Source organism: Zalophus californianus, chromosome 2 (assembly GCF_009762305.2).
Source record: "Zalophus californianus isolate mZalCal1 chromosome 2, mZalCal1.pri.v2, whole genome shotgun sequence".
Taxonomy (NCBI): Eukaryota; Metazoa; Chordata; class Mammalia; order Carnivora; family Otariidae; genus Zalophus; species Zalophus californianus.
Genome location: NC_045596.1, coordinates 158237164 through 158259009, shown reverse-complemented (window position 1 = coordinate 158259009; position 21846 = coordinate 158237164). Strand labels below are relative to the sequence as shown.

At 43.1% G+C, this 21846-nt stretch overlaps 1 protein-coding gene across 3 annotated transcripts in view; it reads right to left on the bottom strand.

Annotated features, from left to right (window-relative positions):
- PEBP4 (phosphatidylethanolamine binding protein 4) overlaps window positions 1-21846 on the bottom strand; it is a 248125-nt gene that overhangs the window by 202472 nt on the left and 23807 nt on the right. The window contains exon 1 of one of the 3 annotated variants that reach the window (XM_027598916.2): window positions 7481-7680. The exons of the other annotated variants lie outside the window; for them this stretch is intronic. The gene's annotated coding sequence lies outside the window, so the exon portion shown is untranslated. Of the gene's footprint in view, window positions 1-7480; window positions 7681-21846 lie in introns of those variants that run through there. 3 annotated transcript variants of the gene reach the window in all.

The following is a 21846-nucleotide window of genomic DNA, read 5'->3' as shown; positions in this document are numbered from 1 at the left end:
ACCACATCTTATTTAGCCACTCATCAGTTGATGGACATTTGGGTTGTTTCTGCTTTGGCACTATTACGAACAATGCTGTTATAAACATTTGTATACATTTTTGTGAAAATACGCTATCAATTTTCTTGGGTTCGTATGACAATTCTATGTTTAACATTTTGAGGAACTGCCCTAGTCTTTTTATTTTCTTGATGGTGTACTTTGATGCACAAAAAGTTGTAACTTCAATGGACTTGACTGAATTTCAATCAAGTCCAATTTATCTATTTCTTCTTTTGTTGTCTATGCTTTTGGTGTCATATTCAAGAAATTAGTGCCAAATCCAATGTCATGAAGCTTTTCCTCTATGTTTTCTTCCAAGAGTTTTCCAAACTTAGCTCTTACATTTCCATCATTGATTCATTGTGAGTTAATTTTTTAAAGATTGATTTATTTATTTTAGAGAGAGAGAGAGAAAGGGAGAGAAAGAGAACATGAACAGGGGGAGGGGCAGAGGGAGAGAATCTCTACGCAGACTCCCCACTGAGTGGGGACCCTAACATGGGGCTCGATCTCACCACCCATGAGATCATGACCTGAGCAGAAACCAAGAGTCAGAGGCTTAACCAAATGAGCCACCCAGGTGCCCCCCCCATTGTGAATCAGTTTTTATATGTTGTGTTAGGCAAAGGTCCATTTTTATTCTTTTGCCTATAACTATCCAGTTGTTCTAACACCATTTGATGAAAAGATTTTGCTTTTCCCATTGATGTCACTTCACCTCTACCTCTTGCCATAACCAGACAGCTTACTTCTGAAGTTCTTCAAAGTGTGGAATGCTCAGTTTCCCACTCCCAACATGACTCAGGGTTGGGAGGTAAGGTTGACTAGCACCCCGTTCCCCTTTGTTGCTTCTATACCATGACTCCTCAGCCCTCCTGTCAAAATCTACATTTCTTGAGGCTTACTCCATCTGAATCAATCCTAATTGGTGTTATCTGCTTTCCTATCACTCCTTGCTCACTGAACACATTGCTGCTTGGCATGGAAACTTTCCCTTGCTCCAAGTCTTGATATCAACCCTGGGTGACATCCATATCCACGAAGATACCTCTTCCAACACTTCTCCCTCCTCTCCAGGCTTTTTTCTTATGGCAACTTCTTGGACATTGTCACCACTAAAAACCATTCCATGCTTAAAATCTTAAATTCAAGCAGGCATTCTGATAACAACCTCTTCTTCCTTTGCTCTCGCTTTGTTACTCTCACTGCATCTACTACTGCATCTACTCTTCCATCTCATTCAGAACTTTAATCCCTTGACCACTGTCCTTTCTCCTTACCTATTCTGACTTCCTTTTCTCTGGTGCCTAGTTCCTGTGAATCTTTGTTTCTACTCTTCACTTGCTACCATCTTCAGTTCCTTCCTCCTTACCCTCATGTTGTGGCTGTTGGGTGTAACTCCAATTTTGAACCAGTCTGCCTGATCCACTGTATACCCTTGCTGCTCCCCACTCCCACCTACCTTGTGCCCTCTACAGACCCTGGAGCAGGGGATGGAGAAAAATATTATGCTAAGTGAAAGAAGCCTGTCACAAAAGACCACATATTGTATGATTCCTTTTATATGAAACATCCAGAATAGGAAAATATATAGGGACAGAAAATTGATTCATGGTTTCTTAGGGCTGAAGGTGGGTGGATGAATGAATAGGGGAGATGGGGGTGATAGCGAAAAGGTATGGGGCTTCTTTTAAAGGTGATGAAAAGTTCTAACATTGTGGTGACTGTTGCACATATCTGTAAATATACTAAAAACTATTGAATTTTATACTTTAAAAGCCATTAAATTGCACATATTTAAATTATACCATATTTTGGTGAACTGTGTGGTATGTGAAACATATCTCAATAAAGCTATTAAAAAAAAAAAAGTCCAGGTAACATCAGCGAAATGATGGACTGGGAATCTCCAAGCTCTCATTCTTTCATGGAAACTTCAAAATACACACATGTATACACACTCCAAAACCAAACCAACCAACCAACCAACCAACCAACCAACAAAACAAACACACAAGAAACCAGAGCTAGGAGCTCTGGAAAACAGCCAAGGATTGAGAGCAACCAAATGAATGCTCAATCAAGAAAAAGTTGCCTTCAAAATGATAAGAAATTTCATGACATTTTCACATGTCTTTGCCCCCACACCCTCCCCAGCATAGTTCAGTCTTGGTTTGGAGGAGACTGAAGCCCAGTTACCAGTTTCCTCTCTCAAACCAGAGGGAGCAAAGCAGACCTTACTACAGTGTTTTAATCTGTCTAAGGATTGCCTGAAGGACTGGTTTCTGTCTGGTCTAACTCAGATCTCAGGGAGGCTAAGGAGTGGGTATTGCTTATGAAACCTGCAAGGAGACTACAGACCTGCAGATATTTAGGGCAGGAAATTATGGGTGGAGATGTATAAAAGATAATATAAGCTCCAAAGAGAAGCTAGGGTGAGATTCTTGGGGAAATTAAGAGATTTAAAAGAAGCTGTGTATATGGGGGAATTGAGAAAGCCACATTCAGGTCCAGGCAAAACACATGCTCAGTAAAGACCAGAGGGGATCTTAAGTTCTCATCTTGGGCTGATCCCTGGGACCAGAGCATGCCCAGCTAATTAATAAAGGTCTTCTTTGGCATACAGCCAGTCTGCAAAGACTGGGAAAGGTAGTTGTTTCTTTCAAATACACAATTTTTAACACAACAACAAAATCACAAAGAACAAGAAAACACAGCCATTCAAAGGAATAAAATTAGTCGATATAAACTGTTCCTAAGGAAGCTCACACATCAGACTTAATAAAGACTTTAAAATAACTGTCTTAAATATACACAAAGAGCTAAAGGAAAACATGAACAAAGAACTAAAGACAATCAGGAAAACAGTATATGAACAAAATCAGAATATCAACAAAGTATAAAAATTATGAAAAGGAACAAAATAAATTCTAGAGCTGAAAATGAAATAATTGAAGTGATAAATTTACTAGAAGGATCAATAGCATATTTGAGCAAGGACAAAAAGGAATCCATGAATTTGAAGATAGATGATATCAATAATTTCAGAACACTGAAATTATTGAGTCTAGGAGCAGGGGCAAAAAGAAAAAAGCATAAAGAAAAGTGAACAGAGCTTAAGAGACCCATGGGATACCCTCAAATAGACCAATATATGCATTATGAGAGTTCCAGAAGGAGGAAAGAGAGAAGGGGGCAGAAAGATCATTTGAGAAAATAATGGCCAAAACTTCCCAAATTTGATGAAGTACATAGATAGGCAAATGCAAAAAGCTCAAGAAATACCAAGTAGAATAAACTCAAAGACACTCATACCAAGACACATAATCAAAGTGTTGAAAGACAAAAAATGAATCTTAAAAGCAGCAAGAGAAAAGGGACTTGACATGGACAAGGTGTCCTCCATAAGATCGACAGTTGATTTACCAGAAGAAACCTTGGAGGCCTGAAGGCATTGGGATGATATACAGTTGACCTTCAAACAACAGGGAGGTTAGGTGCACTGACCCCCATGCAGTCAAAAATCTATGTGTAACTTTTGATTCCCCCAAAACTTAAGTACTAATAACCTACTGCTGACTGGAGCCCTTGCTGATAACATAAACAGTTGGTTAACACATATTTTGTATGGTATATATATTTCATACTATATTCTTACAGTAAAGTAAGCTAGAGAAAAGAAAATGTTATTAAGAAAGTCATAAGGAAGAAAAAAAAATCCACAAATAAGTGGGCCCATGCAGGTCAAACTTATGTTGTTCAAGCGTCAGCTGTATTTAAATTATTTAAAGAAAAGACTGTCAACCAAGAATTCTGTATCTAGTAAAACTGTCCTTCAAAAATGAGGGAGATATTAAGACATTCCCAGATAAACAAAAACTGAGGGAGTTCATTGCCACTAGAGATTCCCTCTAAGAAATGCTAATAAGAGACTTTCAGGTTGAAATAAAAGGACAGTAGACAGTAACTTGACGTTAGGTGAAGGTATAAAGATCTCAGGTAGAGGTAAATATATGGGCAAACATAAAAGCTAGTATTATTATAATTTTTCTTTGAAACTCTACTTTTTTAAAAAATAGGATTTAAAAGTAATTATAAACTTTGGTTAGTGTACAAATATATAAAGACATAATTTGTGACTTCAATTACATAAAGTAGGGGAGTGTAGTTATATAGGAGTAGAGTTTTTACATGTGATTGAAATTAAGTTGATATTAATTCAAATTAGATTGTAATAATTTTAGGATGTTTTATGTGGTGCTCACGATACCCACAAAATATACCTACATAATATACCCAAAAATAAGTAAGAGAGGAATAAGAACATGTCACTACAATTCTTTCAAAAGATCAAAGTCGAGGGAACAGATCCTAAGGCATTTTGTGAGGCTAGCATTACCCTGATACTAAAACCAGACAAGACCTACAAGAAAGGAAAACTAAAGACCAATATTCTTTATGAATGTTGATGTAAAAATCCTAGCAAACTGCATTCAGAAGCATATCAACAGTATTACACAACATGACCAAGTAAGATTTATTCCTAGAATGTAAGAATGGTTCAACATATGAACATCAACCAATATAATACACTACACTGAGAGTATGAAGGAAAAAATCCACATGATTATCTCACTTGAGGCAAAAAAAAAAAAAAAAAATTTGACAAAATTCAACAACTTTCTTCTTTTTTTAAGATTTTATTTATTTATTTTTGCAAGAAAGAGTTCGCATGAGTGGGGGCAGGCAGAGAAAGAAGCAGACTCCCCATTGAGCAGGGAGCCTGAAATGGGAAAGTGGGACTCGGTCCCAGGACCCTGGGATCATGACCCGAGCCAAAGGCAGACCCTTAAACGTCTGAGCCACCCAGGCACCCGGTTTCATTCATTCATTTTTTTTTAAGATTTATTTTACTTTTGAGAGAGAGAGAAAGCAAGCAGGTGGTGGGCAGAGGGAGAGAGAATCCAGACTCCACACTGAGCATGGAGCCCGATCCTGGCCTTGATCTCATGACCTGAGCTGAAACCAAGAGCCAGATGCTTAGCTGACTGCATGACCCAGGCACTAACAACTTTCTTGATAAACAAAAACAAACAAAAAATAAACAAAAAACCACTCAACAAACCAGGAAGAGAAGGAAACATCCTCAATATGATAAAGGCCACGTGTGGAATGCCCATAGCTGATATCATACTCAATGGTGAAAGACTCAGAAATTTTTCCCAAAGATCAAGAACAAGACAAATTAGTTTGCCATTAGTTTGCCAGGGCTGCCATGGCAAAATGTCACAGATTGGGTGGCTTAAGCAACAGAAACTTATTTTCTCACAATGAGGAGTTATGATTTAATGGTTACAGATTTTATGTTGGGGTAGTAAATGTTTTGGAAACACATAGGGTGATAAATGTTCAACATTGTGAAGGTAATTAGTGCCACTGGATTGTACTCTTAAAAAGAGTTAAATGGTAAATTTTATGTATATTTTAGCCCCCCCACACACCATACACATCCAAGGAACTAGTGGTCTATAGAGCCCACTTTGGAAACACTGACCTAATCCATTCTTCTCACTGTATAGACCACTTGATCAGCCTGTGTAGACTACTTTCCAAATACTCCCAATTGGCTGTGCTTTCTCCACCCGAAGGCCTTTGTACAAGCTCTTCTGTCTTCAAGGAGAGCTATTCTCTCCTGACCCATGACCCATATGGCTAACTTTTGCTTATCCTTCAGATGTTATTTAAACATCAGTGAACGTTCCACATATAGTCCCTGCCATGATAGTATGTATCAGGCCATTTTTATTTGCCATTTACTTATCCTTATCTACCACTAGACTGTTACCTTTATGGGGGAAGAACCACATGTGTCCCGTGAATTGCTGTGTCTGGTACCTAGCACAGTGCCTGAGAAACAGCAGATGCTCAATTACCATTTAAAGAAGGAAGGAAATAAAGGAAGGAGGAGCGGACGTTGAATTCTTAAAGATCACACCTCCACCTCCACTAATTTAACCTGTGTCTCCCTTGAGTTCCAGGGGCAGTGTTTGTTCCTCCCTCGATAGCTCTCACTGATATATTTCTTCTGTTCTAGTTTTCTGGGCACATATTTCATCCTGTGAGGGCCCCAGTTGTTTCTGCACCCCCCACAGTACTTTGAATATAGTAGACACTTAATAACTAAACAAGCACCCACATTCAAAAACAATATGTTGTAAAACAGAATATTCTGACTTTTTGTTGTCCTTCATATGTAAAGAGTAGGAAAGGATGGCAAAGTCTCCCAAAATGCACTTGAGCCATCCTTTAGTTCTCAACTAAAAGATGTTGCTTTTATGCACTTTTCATTTCAGATGATCAATTTGGAAATTGTCTTGGAATGTAAAAGTATCTGAATGTAGTTTCTTTTGTTGTTATTTTAGGAAATGCTTGCTTTCCTTCTAACACGTTTTGAATTGTAGATCTTTAACTTATCAAACAGAAGATGTAGGAACTGGTGGTATTGACAGGGGGTGTGGCATGGGGGCAGTGGTAGAGGGAGCTGCAGAGCTGAATTTTCTAGCAGTTACATTTCCCAAGAGTGAGGAGACTAGGAGAGTGTCTCTGAGATAAGCCCAGCCCTGGCCCCTGAGCCAACCACTCATTTTATCCAAGGGTTCTGCTAGACTTCCAGCCAGAAGCTGGGGGCTTGGGCCACTTCACTCCAAGGACACAAAGTCTTCTCTCTGGTAGCCCCAGCTTGTTGGTCTCAGCAACCAATTATTGACCTAATCACTGCCTTAGCCAGATGTTGTATTTATCAACTCACTTCATCCACAGAATGGAAAGGCCCAGATAAGCTATGAAATAGTGGCATTTTCCAGGTTCATCTGCTGCCCTGTCATCCTCAGAAAGTTGAATATTCTGTCTGTCCTCGTGGAGGTGAGCATTGAATGTAGACCCCACGAGAGCTGCATATTGACCCCTCTCACCTCCTTTCATGTGCAGATCTGATCTCTGGGTCTGCCTACATATCTATGCATAGGAGGAAATAAGAATTCTTCTTCCTTGGAGGGAGAAATCAAGACCCCACAAAGGAAAGAAACTTCCTAAATTTGTTAGAAGTAAGGCCCATCTGAACTGAAATCAGTAATGCTAATCCCAGTCCAGGACTCCAGTAGTGAGAAATGTGCCAAGGAGCCCTTTCTGGGAAAGTTAAAGAAATGTTTGATGCTCAGACACAAGCATGTAGAAATGCGATGAGTAATGGCCTCAAATCATATGAGGGTAAAGAAATAAAAAATACACGCCAAACAAGAATTCTCTTAAGTTCTCCAGGCCATAGTTCTCATCCCTGAAAACTTCTCATTCTCTCTGTCTCTCTGTCTCTCTGTCTGGCTGGTCCTTAGGGAAAGTCCCTGCCTCCCACCAACCAGGAAGAAGAGCCCCTATCACTTACTCAGAGCAGTGTGGGAACTGTTGGGCGGTGGCTGCAAGGAAGTGAGAAATCTTGGCAGGTTTCTGGGCTGGACAAGATGAGGAGAAAGTTCCCCCCAGGGTGCCCCACAGTTTGGGCCCTTAAGGCTATCAGGGTCTGCCAGTGTTGAGAGTATGGGAGTTTTAAGGGAGGTTCCTAGAGTGCCAGGAGAGGAGGCAGCAGTTGGCCGTTGGGGAGGCAGTTGGGGAAAGTTCCAGGAAGTTCCAGGGAGGAGCTAACATGCAGGGTGGGTGAGAATGGGAGGGTTTTCCGGCATTCCCTCTTCCAAGGATTCTAAGGGAAAGAGCAGAAATCACAGAGATGGTTCACCTACCATTTTTCTTACTTTTCAAGATACACTGTGAGACAGGGAGAAGAGGCACGAGGGATGCACAAAGAGAAGGCTGTGGAAGAATAAAGAGAGAAACCACTAAGGCCAGAGTCCCAGAAAGAGACAAACAGTGTAGAGCAAAACTCACATCGACACCGAGAGGAGAGAGGCGGGATTGGGAAACTTACTTGGGGTGAAGCAAGAGCCCCTTCTCCAATGAGTATGGCCTGGAGCCTGAGAAGAATGCAGGGGAACAACCTTGTTCAAGCCCAGGACCTGCCAAGACTGTGGAAACTGCTTTCAGTAGGTAACGTTCTACCAAAATGGGCAGTTGGTGCTCCTGTAACAGGTGATCAGGCCCAGGACAAGTCCCTGGCTTTCAGGACTTGGGTTTCCTGCTGTGTTAAATGACCACCTGAGACCACAACCTTGATTTCCTTCTGGAAAATTCCTCCCAGGAAATTCAAGAAGTCAGTGAAAATCCAGACATCCCAGATGAATTAAGTCAGAATCTCAGGGTAAGGCCTAGACATCAGTACTTTGTTTGTTTGTTTGTTTGTTTAGAGTAGGCTCCATGCCCCATGTGGAGCCCAGTATGGAGCCTGAACTCACAACCCTGAGATCAAGACCTGAGCTGAGATTAAGACTCTGATGCCCAACCAACTGAGCCACCCAGGTGTCCCGACATCAGTATTTTAAAAGTGCTTCTCATGGCATTCTAATGAGCAGCAAGGCCTAAGAATCACTGCTTTAAACATAGATTGATGACAGGCATTTGCCAGACGCTGACAGTACAAACATGAACAAGATTCAGACCCTGCTTCTGATGAGCTCACAGCTGAGCAATGAACATACGCATCCAAACAAACTACAAAGACAAAAGTGCCAACCATGTGCTGAGTTCAGCCACGGAAGCAACCCCAGGGCAAAGAGGAAAGTGTATTAATTGTGTGTTTTATTTTATCAATTTTATGATGGTTTGATGTCTTGAGGGCCTTGCTGGTTGGGGAGAGATGCACCCAGCCGCTTGTCCTTCCAGGGCTAGCTTATTCTTAGAGACTGTGAACACCTCACCTTGGAACACACCTTTCATATGCAAACCAACAACCTTGAGTCCATGCCCCCCAACAACCTTTTATCCAGCTATCACCTAATGAGCCCGTATCCCCCTGCCCTACACTACCCCAGGGCCAGGCACCAGGCAACTGGATACCACCTGCTTAGCCCAGAGCATGCCAGCATTATTCAAACTAGCTGATCCTAAGCTGTTTCCCCTGCTTCACCCCTTCCTTCCCATGGAAAACACAATAAAGTCTCTGGGACAGGCATTTCCCTTGTCCCTCTGCATCCCTCTGCCTCCTGATTGACCTCGGTGATTCCCAGGTGGTACGGTATGCCCCTTTCTCTGGGAAATGGTAAGTAATAAATTCTTTCAATGGCATTGACCTTTCCGTGTCATCACTTGGTTCACCCGTAGAAGGTAAAATCCCATGGTGCAATCAAGACAGAAGCTTTCTTAGAGGAGTGACAAACAGGGAAGGCTTTGAGAGAGAAACAGGAGAAGGGCATCCCACAAGCAAAGGCACTGAGGCATAGAAGGGCCCCAGCGGTTGTTGGATTAGAGCAGGATGGAACTGCTGGAGCACTGAGCACAGGTGACCAAATGGGGGTGGGGGTGGGGACAGCATGCAGGTAGGGAAACCAGGGCATGCTGGGGGGGGGGGGTTACTCTTGCTTAAATAAGAGGTGATTTATGCACTTATCTGCTCTCCCAACAGGCCCCACTAACTAACCCATTTCTCAGTTTGGGCTTCTGTGAGGTTAACAAGGTCATGGTAGAGACCCTAAACACTGGCATCAACATTTCTGGGCCAAAGAGCCTATGGGAGGAGAGCACAGACTACAGAGCCAGGCACAGAGGGGTCCTCTTCCTGAGGTAGAGTGTGGGCTTCTTGGTCTGAATTCTGGACCTACCTCCTTGGTCAAGCTTCTCACTCTCTGAGCCCGTTTCATTAGAGTGGACACACTAAGACATGTGTCATGGTTGTCATACAGATGAGGATAGAAGGGGGAGCACAGTTCTTGACTCAGGATATTTGTTTCCATCCTTCCCCCCTTCAACCAGGAAACTTTGTAAATCTGATGGGAACAAAAAGAAATGCATTTCATCAGAACTGCAAGATAGCAGCTCATGAGATGCCAATCAGGAACAGTTCGGTAAGGGTGTCTCTTCCAGACAAGCCCCATAAGGGGTCCTTCTAGATCTACAGAGGGGCCGTGAGACCTGTTGGCTTAGCCAGTGTCAGCCTCCATCATCTTGTTGTACTAAATTGAGGTCTTAGAACTTTCTTGGTTCCACATCCCAAGAAAGCCTTAAGAAGAAGCTGCAGGGCAAACAGAGGTTGTAAAATGCCACGTGAGTTCAGATGTCCCCACTAGCTCCTGCACCTCTGTGCAGAAAGGAAGGTCTGGAAATGGGTGGTCTTTTCCATCTCTGCTCTCTGCCTCTAGGTGCCCTGCACCCTTGGATTCCTTGGGCCACCGCGCCTATTCCGATGACATTGACTGAGCGCTGACCATGTAGCAAGCAGTGTATGAGCATGTAACCTGGGCCATTTACAGCTCCCAATTTCAGTCCAAAGGCCTGTGGATGCAAATGCCCCTGTGCTGCAACAAGCTCTATCTCTGGTTCTCAGTTCACCCAAACTATAGCAGTCCCAGGACATTTTGTATCCTGTGATCTTCCATACTTTTCTCCATGTGTCGTCCCATTCACTAAGCCATTCAGTGGATGGACCTTCACTGGGGTCCTTTCTGGACCAGGTACTACGTACCTCTGAGGATACATCATCCTTGCCACTCTATCAGTGTATAATTAGGGGAGATAAAGTGGTCTATACAGGGTTTGGAGAAGACTTTATTTGGTCCCTGTGGGAAACGTGACTGGAACAGCTGCCAATTCAGTTTAAACATCCACTGGGCCCACCCATGTACAAAGAAGTGTTCGAGCTCTTGGGATTTCCTCTAGGATAGATACAACACAGTGCTTGCCTCCACAGCTTAACGGGAAAGATAGGTATTTACTTAACCAACAGCGAAACCAGGCAGTGATAAGAGCTGTAAGAAAATAGTCCAAATAGTAGGGACACTGGAGGGAAATAAGACCAGAACTAAGGAAGAGTTCACAGTGGAGAGGGTAAGCACAATGAATCTCAAGGGCTGCTTACACAGCTCATCCTCTTTTTTCCTTGAGGGGGACTGGAATTCATGTATCACGTCCTTCCAGCCTGCCTGAGCCCCAGCCTCTGACATCTGATCATTTCCCTGTAGAGTCTTGTTAGATCAGCCAGCCATGTTGACTCTAGGCCTCTGCCTCACACCTGCTCCTGGCTCAATGCTCATGGCCAGGGCCTCCAAAGTGCCTCTCCAGCAAGCCCCTGCACCAAGCCATCACTTCTGAGCAGCAGTTTGGTTGGAGGGTTGAATGCTGCAGCACTGCCCTGTGGAGGAGTGAAGGCAGCCAAGTCATTAAGCCCAAAACCACTGACAGCAAGTGAGTCCAGGTAGCTGCTAGAGGCCTGGCCTGCATTTCAGTGTTCACAGACATCAGCCAAGGAAGAAAGAGCAAGCCTTGGACAAGGCCAGGCTCTAGCTCTTCACTGGGAATGTAATTTGAGACCTCAGAGGAAAAATCAGGGTGGTCTGCCTGGGCCTTCTTACCTTCCTCTTCTCCTGGGTCTTGTCCTGGATGCTTATTTGCAGAGGGGCCTTTGGTAAGGAAAGTACCTGCTAAGATCAAGGTGGATCTTTCGGGAACTCAGGTGGACTGCCTTATTTTATATGTGGCACCCACGGGTGTGATTACTTCCCAAAGCAACTCCAGGTGGATTCAGGTAGAAGGGTTAGGGGAAGCCTTATTCTCTGTGGCTCTGGAGGAGAGATGGATCAAGCCACCCAGATGCAAGATTCTAGCCTATGGCTCCCAGTGACGGGATGACCAGGCCCCTACTGGGCCACTGGAAAACCACAGGGACCCATCAGCAAAAGGCTTAGAGAGACCCCATGACCCCCTACCAGGGCCACTGTAGAAGGGATTCCATTCTCAGCACATGGATGGATTTGGATCAGTTTTTAACCTGTGTTCTTTGGAGGTCTTCAGGAACTTTGGAGGGTTGGAGGGTGATGGTTGGGAGTTCCAACCAAGAGCGTTGATCTAGTTTCTACGTTAGGACTCTGCTTAGGATATATATCTATCTATTGATAGATGATAGATAGATAGGTAGGTAGGTAGATAGATATAGATAGATATCACAGGAACACACGAACGTATCTTATCTATCTATCTATCCATCTATATTTTAACTGATTATGTTAGTAAGTATTCAAGATCTCACTGGAGGGGCGCCTGGGTGGCTCAGGCGGTTGGGCGTCTGCCTTCGGCTCAGGTCACGATCCTGCAGTCCTGGGATCAAGCCCCACATCGGGGTTCCTGCTCAGCGGGGAAGTCTGTTTCTCCCTCTCCTCTGACCCTTCCCCCGCTTGTGCTCTCTCTCACTCACTCTCTTTCTTTCACATAAATTAAAAAAAAAAAATCTAAAAAAAAAAGATATCACTGGATTAATTGATGTTAACTTACCTCTGCTGAACCTTTGTTATCTGTTCTACCTTCTCTACACATGTTACCCCTTTTTATCCTTGCAGACATTTCATGAGTTATGGAGTGATATCCCCATTTTTCAGACAAGGAGACTGAGGCACAGAAAATATAAGAACCTTGCCCAAGGCACACAGCTAGTAAATGGTGAGCTAGATTTGAAGCCAGCCGTGTTGACTCTAGGCCTCTGCTCTTTCCCTCCACATTTTCCTGACCCATCCTCTCCAACTCTGAGGTCTAGGGTTTGGTGTTTCTCTATGTTTATCAGAACCCTTGACAGCATTGTGAATATGGCTGAGGTTGGCTTCGTTGCCTAACCTCCCTCTGCCAAGCCTTGTGTGCCACTTCCATTGTTCCCTCTGGGCTATCAGGGACCTCACCAGTCCATCCTGTGGAAGAACAGTCTGATGGGAGGAAAGGGACCTTCCTGAAAGGCCACCTGTGGCCCACCCCATTTGCACATACAGCCTGGGTATTTTTTGATAGGTGTGAGAGGGAAAGTCCCCTGAAATTAGGAGTTTCAGGGGGATGTCCTGGTTAGCCAATGAAGGAGTGCTGCTCACATGGGGGCCCAATTCTGACCACCCCTTCTAGGAAGAGAGCACCACTGTGGGGAGCTTCTTTCCAGATCCTATTCATGCTTGAGAAATAACACTCCCCTGCAATCAGGCTCCCCCCACTGCCCTGCCTCTGGGACTCCTCTGGCTTACTCCCCTCTCTGTTCCAGCTCTCCACTCTACCCTGACCTGGAAATGCCTGTCATCCTCCTTTGCCCTGCTTCCAAATCTGACCTTTCTTCAATGCCCACTTCATGCTCATTTCCTTCTTCAAGCTTTCCATAAGTGATCCCCCAGACCTACAGCACTTAGGCTGACATATCGTTATTTGACTTTCTAGCTACAAGTCTCATCTTCTCAGATAGGTTACAAATTCCTTGATAGCAGCTACTGTGTCTTTGTATTGGCAGGGGTCCTTGGGAAAACCTCCTTTTGAGTGGCTTGGGCTCCCCAGGTAGATGCTACTTGGTAATGATACTGTCTTCCTTTGGTTACCAGGTTGCCTACTCAATGAGTAGAGCCTATAGTCCTTGGATTATAAACACATGACACCATTGCTTCCCCCAATGGCCCTTGAAGGAGGTTCTTCTCTGTAAGACAACCAGTCAGCCACATTCACCAGAGCCCTCACGGATGACCACCTCGAGAGCAAGAGCATAGGGTGGCCTCTGGGCCAAGACAGAAGGCAGCATCAAACTTACATTTTGTCCTGTTCATTTTTAATGAAAACATCACATCTTTCATATTGTATCATTTCACGATATTTTATCATATCATATAGCTCACGGAGATCTCATAGAGGGGTCCATAGGGTTAGTTCCACCTTTGGAGGTAAGTGATCAGTTTCAGCTAGATCAAAGAGGCTTTTATTTCTTTCTTTATTGCATTTTAGCACTGAGTGCTACACTTTACAGGCACTCTGTAAACATTTGTTGAGGAATCAACAGACATGGGGGAGCTTCTGGAAAGCTCATGTCGTTTGCTCTGCTAAGTTAGGGGACTTCATTCCAGATGCTCAGTGTTGATTATACCACCATTATAGTGTTAGAAAGTTTCCTTGCGCTGCTGAGGATACGTATCTGAAAATGTGTTCTGTTTGATCTTCCTCTGGCCAGCCAGAGCACTGTCACATGCACAAGCATGCCTCTGTACTCAGGGCAATGTTCCTGAAAAAGGGTCTAAACAGTTGTGAATTGGAGCCCACTGTAACTGCTTAGGCTCACATGGGAAGAGCTTATATAAGTGAATAATTGCTACCTACTAATCGTTTCCCTTTGGGTTTGCTTAAAGCTATATGTCCTTGGTATGTGACTGCCAAGGGATAAATTTCTCTTTTTTAAGATTTTATTTATTTATTTAGAGAAAGACAGAGAGAGCACAAGCTGGGCAGAGGGAAAGAGAAGCAAACTCGGAGCAGGGAGCCCAGCATGGGACTCAATCCCAGGACCCTGGGATCATGACCTGAGCCAAAGGCAGACCCTTAACCGACTGAGCCACCCAGAGGCCCCGGGATAAATTTCAAATAAGGTAAAATCATCACTCACCTGCAAATGTAAACACATCTTACAATTTTTATTTAACTCATCGTTAATGAGGGAACTGGTAAGATCTTATAACCAGTTCAAAGGGCAATCCAAAGAACGGACACACTGACAGATCAGGAATGTTGACATGAACACACAAATGGCAGCAAAACTTGCTTCTTCCATGGAGGGAAAAGGAATCACTGCACCAAACTGATTTATGTGTCTATAGACAAGAATTATTCTGCATTGTTTGTAGTTTATCTACAATTTACAGAGTTGTAAAATAGCACAGGTCAATGAAAGAGATAAAATCACAGGAAGCCTGGAAGAGTGTGCTCCAAACAATTTTCCATTGCAGACACTCAGGAATCTCATTATTTTATACAAAGTTCTCTACATGACAGAAGTGACGTTTGATGTCAATGGAGAAAGGACAAGCTATCCAATAAATGGTGACAGGGCAACTGCATTTCCTTGTGTAAAAATAAAATGAGATATGACACCATACTTTCCACAGAACAAGTTTCAGGGGGATTAAAAAATGAAATATTAAAATAGAAATTTTTAAGCCTTTGGAAGAAAATATAAGAGAATAAATTTATGACCTTAAGGTAGGGAAGGAAATATGACAGAAGAGACAGAAACTATATGAAAAAAGTGATAGATTGGCTACTTTAAACAAAAAATCTTTTTTTCATCAAGAGACCCCAGATATATAAAATCTTGCATTGCATATAGCCAGTAAAGGCTCAGCAGGCAAAATTCATAAAGAGTTCCTACAAATCAAATCAGGAAAGACCAGTAAGGCAGCAGAAACAGGTGGGGGCAGGTGCTTACCACAGGAAGAGGCTGGGAGTACAAATTTCTTGGGAGTTGTATTTTGGCTGCCTCCTCAGTGCCCTTCAGATGAGCACAAGCCTCCCAAACCATTCAAAGGAGATCAGAGAGATGGTGCAACCTGGATATTTACTCAAAACCATCTGTATCCCATGCCAGCTCCTTGCCCAGATTCCTCAGGCACCAGATTGGCTAGAATTGCAGTTACTCTGAAGACTCCCATAGTGGAGGCCAATTCTCTTTCCATCATGGAAACTAGGATCTCATTCATTCATTTATCCATTCAACAAATATTTGAGTGCTTATTTGTGTCAGGAACTGAGGATATGGAGGGATGCCACCTCCTGGAGCTTTGTCCTCCAGGGCTGATTAAGGAGTCAAACCCTAATCACCAATAAGGGTGCCCTCCCAGATGGAGACAAACACCAAGGAAAGGCTCTGAGATCCTGCTGTTCAACCCACTCCAATGAGTTTGTAGGTTTTTGTTTGTTTGTTGCTAGTTAATTTTATACTTACAGAGAAGTTACAAAAATAGCACAGAGAATCTCTTGTATACCTTGCACCCAGCTTCACCTAATGTTGACAACTATCTTGCATGGCCAAAGAACAATTATCAAAACTAGGAGATTAGCCTTAGTACTACACTACTCATTAAACTACAAAATTTATTTGGATTTCATGATTTTTCCATTAGAGACCCTTTTCTCTTCCAGGATCCAATCCAGGATCCTACACTGTATTTAGTCGTCATGTTTCCTTAGTTAGGACCAGTCTGTTATAGCTCCCTGGTGCTATAGACTGAATATATGTCTCTCCCCAAAATTCATGTGTTGAAGCCTAATCTGCAATGTATTTGGACCTGGGGATTTGGGGAGATAATTAGGTCATGGGGGTGGAACCCTCATAAGTGAGATTAGTGTCCTTATAAGAGACCCCTGAGAGCTTTCTCACCCCTTCAACCATGTGAACACACAGAGAGATGGGGTCCATTATGAACCAGAAAGTGGCTCTCACTAGACACCCAATCTGCTGGCAAGTTGATCTCAGACTTTCCTGCCTCCAGGACTGTGAGAAATACATGTCTGTGGTTTATAGGCCACCCAGTCATAGTATTCTGTTAGAGCAGCCCCAAAGGACTAAGACACTCACTCTTTCCTTGTCTTTCTTGACTTTGACATTTTTGAAGCATACTAGTCAGATACTTTGCAGAATGCTTTCTCGTGATTCGACTGAGGTCACACATTATCGGGAAGGAAACCACGGAGGTGGCCTGCTTTTCTCAGTACAGAGATGCATGATGCTGATCTATCTATTACTGGTGATATTGATCTTGGTCACTTGGTTAAGGTGGTATCTTCCAGGGTTCTCCACTGTAGACTCACCATCTTCCTCTTTGTAGTTACTAATTGTTTGGGAGGAAATACTTTGAGATGATGCAAATACACTGCTTGTGCCTAAGTTTTGCTGTGGGTTGTTTTTAAAACTCATCCTTGCATTAGGCTTCATGAGACCGATTACCCCTGACAGTCAGCATCAACCCTGTTGGGCTGCTCAGCTGAGAAAGTACACTCACCACCCTTTCCTTTTGTCTGCTGCCCATAGGCACAAAGAAGCCACGTTGCTCCCACCTGGGGCATTGTGTGGGGGTTCGCTGCTCACCAAAGATAAGAGAAGCCTGCAAAGGCCTAGAAAAAAAGACAGCTGGAAATATATATATGAAATATGATAAGAACCTAGAAAGAACTTTAGATATGAAGACAGGCTGGAGGCACCTGGCTGGCTCAGTTGGTACAGCATGTGACTCTTGATCTCGGGGTTGTGAGTTTGAGCCCTACGTTGGGTGTAGAGATTACATTTAAAAAATGCATTAAAATAAATAAATAAAATAAGCCTGGTAGAGTACTGTATTTCTTTAAAAAATGGGGGCACCTAGGTGTCTCAGTTGGTTAAGTGTCCAACTCTTGATTTTGGCTCAGGTCATGATCTCAGGGTTGTGGGATCGAACCTGCATCAGGCTCCACAGTCAGCACGGAATCTGCTTGAGATTCTCTCTCTTTCCTTCCCCCTCTGCCTCTCCCCCTGCTCATGCTCTCTCTCTCTCAAATAAATAAATAAATCTCTAAAAAAAGCAAATGGGGATGCCTGGGTGCCTCAGTCGGTTACGCGTCTGCCTTTGGCTCAGGTCATGATCCTGAAGTCCCAGGATCGAGTCCCACATCAGGCTCCCTGCTCAGCGGAGAGTCTGCTTCTCCCTCTCCCTCTACTCTTCCCCTGCTTGTGGGAAGGGTACTCTCTCTCTCAAGTAAATAAGATAAAATAAAATAAAAGCAAATGAAGACAGGCCGAAGAAATTACCTTTCTTTAGCAAATTAGACAGGTGAAGGCTGGGAAGAAGAGGGCACAATAGAGTAAACATGAACTTGTTTGTTTCCTTAAAAACCTGGTGAACTGAGGCACAGTGTGGAATAAGGACAGCTTGAGGGATGAGGAGTTCATTTTAAGAATTAAAGCAAGGAAATTTAACTCTGTTACTCAAGAAGCTACAAGTTTGAAATGCATCAGTGCTGTGAGCCTAAAGATGCATTTCTGGATAGACCTGGAGTGGAGGAGGCCAGCATCACACCCACCTTGTAGCCATATTGTCACCTTTGTGTGTGGCTTGGATGGAGGATCCAAGCCAGGCCAGCTGTCCCCAGGTCTCCATATGAAGATGATGGGGACCCTGCCAGGCTTCTAGATTTAGGAATCCATTGTTCCGCCCTCTCTGAACTAGTTGGGGTGGGGGGTGGAGGTGGGAGAGAGGGTGTCAGGGCCACTGATACATGCTTCCTTTTTCTCCTCCCTGTTTGCATCCTGCCCTAACAAATGCTCCCTCCACCTCTCACTCCAGGCACAGCTTCATCCAACCGCATCCTGGGACCTTATATCATCTTTCTAGAGCAGAATTAAATCAAGGATCTCCTACCAAGAAAATGATTCGATCTCAGGATCAGATTAGTCCAGAATTCTGGTTATTAGATACTGGCTGTCCCTAACTCTTCGAGTCTTAGGTACTTGCCTGCAGGGGCTGCCAAGAGTGGGTAGCCTGTCTCAGCTCTGTCTTGACCCATGGTAACCTCGCAGCTGGAAGGTAATATCAGGTCTTGGCTCCCTGCCTTTTGGCCTGTTTGTGGTCATGGAGACCAGGGACTCAATTGTTTTGTTTTTGTCCTTCCTCCTGAGATTTTGTGAGATATCACTGAGATGATTCTTACTAAGTGCTCAAAGGTGGCATGTAGGGGAATGGGGTACATGGTAGGGACTCCCTAAGATGCACCTGTCTTTGGAAGTCACCTTTGAGAGATCAACCTCTAGTCTGCTTCTTCAGTCTCCCCAGTGATACTGTAAGTTATTTTCCACACTGACATGGTTTCTTTTCTGCTTACCCCAGTTAGAAGGACTGTATTTCTGCAACTGAACCCTGACAGATGCAGATCAAAGAGAGAAATGACGAATAATGTAGGATAAGGAAAGGTAGGAGCCTGGGTGGCTCAGTCAGTTAAGTGTCCAGCTCTTGATTTCAGCGCAGATCATGATCTCAGGGTCGTGAGATCAAGCCCTGTGTCTGGCTCCATGCTGGGCATGGAACCTGCTTAAGATTCTCTCTCTCCCTCTCCCTCTGCCCCTCACCCACCCCACATGCACACACTGTCTCTCTTCCTCCCTCCCTCTCTAAAAAAAAAAAAGTAAGGAAAGGGACATAATCATGGATATTAAGGTATTTTAAATTATGAGAACATGTATAACACTATGCTAATCAATTTGAAAACACTGATGAAACTGATCACTTTTCAGAGTATATGAAGGTATTCAAATTTACAAAAAATAAAAGATGCAAAGAAACAAATAATAATAGAAAATTGAAAATGTTATCAAAAAACTACCTTCTGGACACATACTGGACCCAGGTGATTTTATGAGATAATGATTTCTAAAATAGCAGGATATTTTATTTAACATCAATTGATGATTTTTTTTTTATTATTGAAAGTAACTCCTGGTTTCTCCTATTTTCCCAGAGCGCATCATCCATCCTTAACTCAAAGGCATTCACTGCTTTACAGATAAGGCAGGGAGGGTGGAACAAGAAAGTGGTTGCTCAGTTTTGAGTTTCAAGGCACGTTTTGCCTTATTGGAGAGACAGAGGCTGAATGCCAACAACACTTGATTTTCAAGAGCCAGATTTTTGAGAAAGAAGTTATTTTTATTTTGTTTTATATTTAAAATAAACAACTTAACTTTACAAATCAATGACTATAGGCAAAATCGTGGAGGGCAGAATTTAGGATCACAAAAGGACAGATTTCTCACTGGAGATTTGAAGGTGGTGTTCATAGACACCAAATAAAGAGTCTCTGAAGAGTGCTCAACACCCCGGCTTTCTCCCGGTTGAAACGGAGGAGCAGGCTAAGAGAAACCCTGACTAGTTTGAAAGAAGCACAAGAGCAAAGAGGCCCACAGGCTGGCCTTCCATGGCCCGGCAAGCTTTGGAGGGCACGGAACAAACATGGTAAACTCAAAATGGTTGAGAGAGGCATCTGGGCGGATGGCAGGTGGGGATTGGTTCCCTATACCCTGGACAGTTGAGGGAACGCAGACAAGCCCTAGGGATCCATGGAAGTAGTGAGTGAGCAGGTAAAGAAACCTGGAGAGTGGTGTTGGGACAAGGGGGACGCAGTGTTGGTGGGCTCACAGCCAAGCAGGTCCTGGACGCGAGCCGGGTGCACCTGCGGTAGATGCCTGAACATGGCAGCAGGAACCAAAGACAGGAGGGGCACCAGCACCAAATAACTCATCTCATGCTAGAAAGATAAGTAAGCCTCTTAGAATTCAAATCTCCATGGGGAAGGTAGAAGGGGGGGGAGTTGGATTTCAGTTTATACTCTTAATTGACATTTCAATACAAAAGTAGCTAAAAATGGGGCCCCTGGGGGGTGCAGTTGGTTGAGTGTCCAGCTCGTGGTTTCCACCCAGGTTGTGATCTCAGGGTCATGAGATCCAGCCCTGAGTCAGGCCCTGTGCTCAGTGCAAAGTCTACCTGAGATTCTCTCTCCCTTTCCCTCTGCCTCTCCCTCTGCTCCTCCTGCTCGTGCGTGCTCCTCTTGCTCTCACTCTCTCTCAAAGAAATAAAGAAATTTTTTTTTAAGAAACCAAAAACAAAGTGGCTAAAATTTATAAGTTTTCTCCCATCAGCAGAAATGGAGTGTCTTCAATTAAGTATCTGTCTTGAGAAATGACAATTATATATCTGTATCTCTGAATCTGTGTAAAATTCGTACCTGCTATAAAAACTTAATGACTACAGATATTTCCCAAGTCAAAAAAAAATGTTCACCATTAGGGAAATGTATAGGAAGTTTCCCAGTACATTTTATAAAACTAGCACAAGTGTGACAGTAAAACCTAACAAAGTCCAAAAGAGAGTAATTGCCAATCTTTCTTGCAAATAGAAAAGCAAAAATGCCAAGCATACCAGCAAGCCAAATCCAGCAATACAAATAGTTGACCATAACAAAGTTGGCTTCATCCTGGAAATGTAGGATGATTGAATATTAATACATCTATTAATGAAATTATCCCTTTAAAAATTATCATCTCAATTCCAAAAAAAAACCATTTGAAAATGTCCACTGTCCATTCTTAACATTAAAAAGATTCTTCATAGAATGATACCCCTTGTTCATGGATTAGAAGACTTGATATTACTAAAATGTCTTCTCAGAAATTAAAAAATTTTCGTTCATTGGGCAGCTGGGTGATTCAGTTGGTTAAGTGTCTGCCTTCGGCTCAGATCATGATCCCTGAGTCCCTGGATCGAGTCCTCTGTCCGGCTCCCTGCTTAGCAGGGAGTTTGCTTCTCCCTCTGACCCTCCCCTCTCTCATGCTTTCTCTCTCTCTCTCAAATAAATAAATAAAATCTTTAACAAAAAAACCCTTCTGTGCATCAAAGGAAACTATCAACAGATTAGAAAGCATTCACAAAATGGGAGAAACTATTTGCAAATCACATATCTGATAAGGGATTAGTATCCAGAAAATATAAAGAATTCCTAAGATTCAACAACAACAAAAAACAAATAACCCAATTAAAAAATGGGCAAAGGACTTGAATAGACATTTCTCCAGATATATAAATGGAAAATAAGCACATGAAAAGATGTTCAACATCACTAGTTCATTAGAGACATGCAGATCAAAACTACAAAGAGATACCATCTCGCACCCATTAGGAAGTTACTACCAAAAAAAAAGAATGTAACAAGTTGGTGAGGATGTGGAGAAATTGGAACCCCTGTGCACTGCTGATGGGAATGTAAAATGGTGCGGCCACTATGGGAAACAGTATGGAGGGTCTTCAAAAAATTAAAAATAGAACTATCATATGATGAAGTAATTCCACTTCT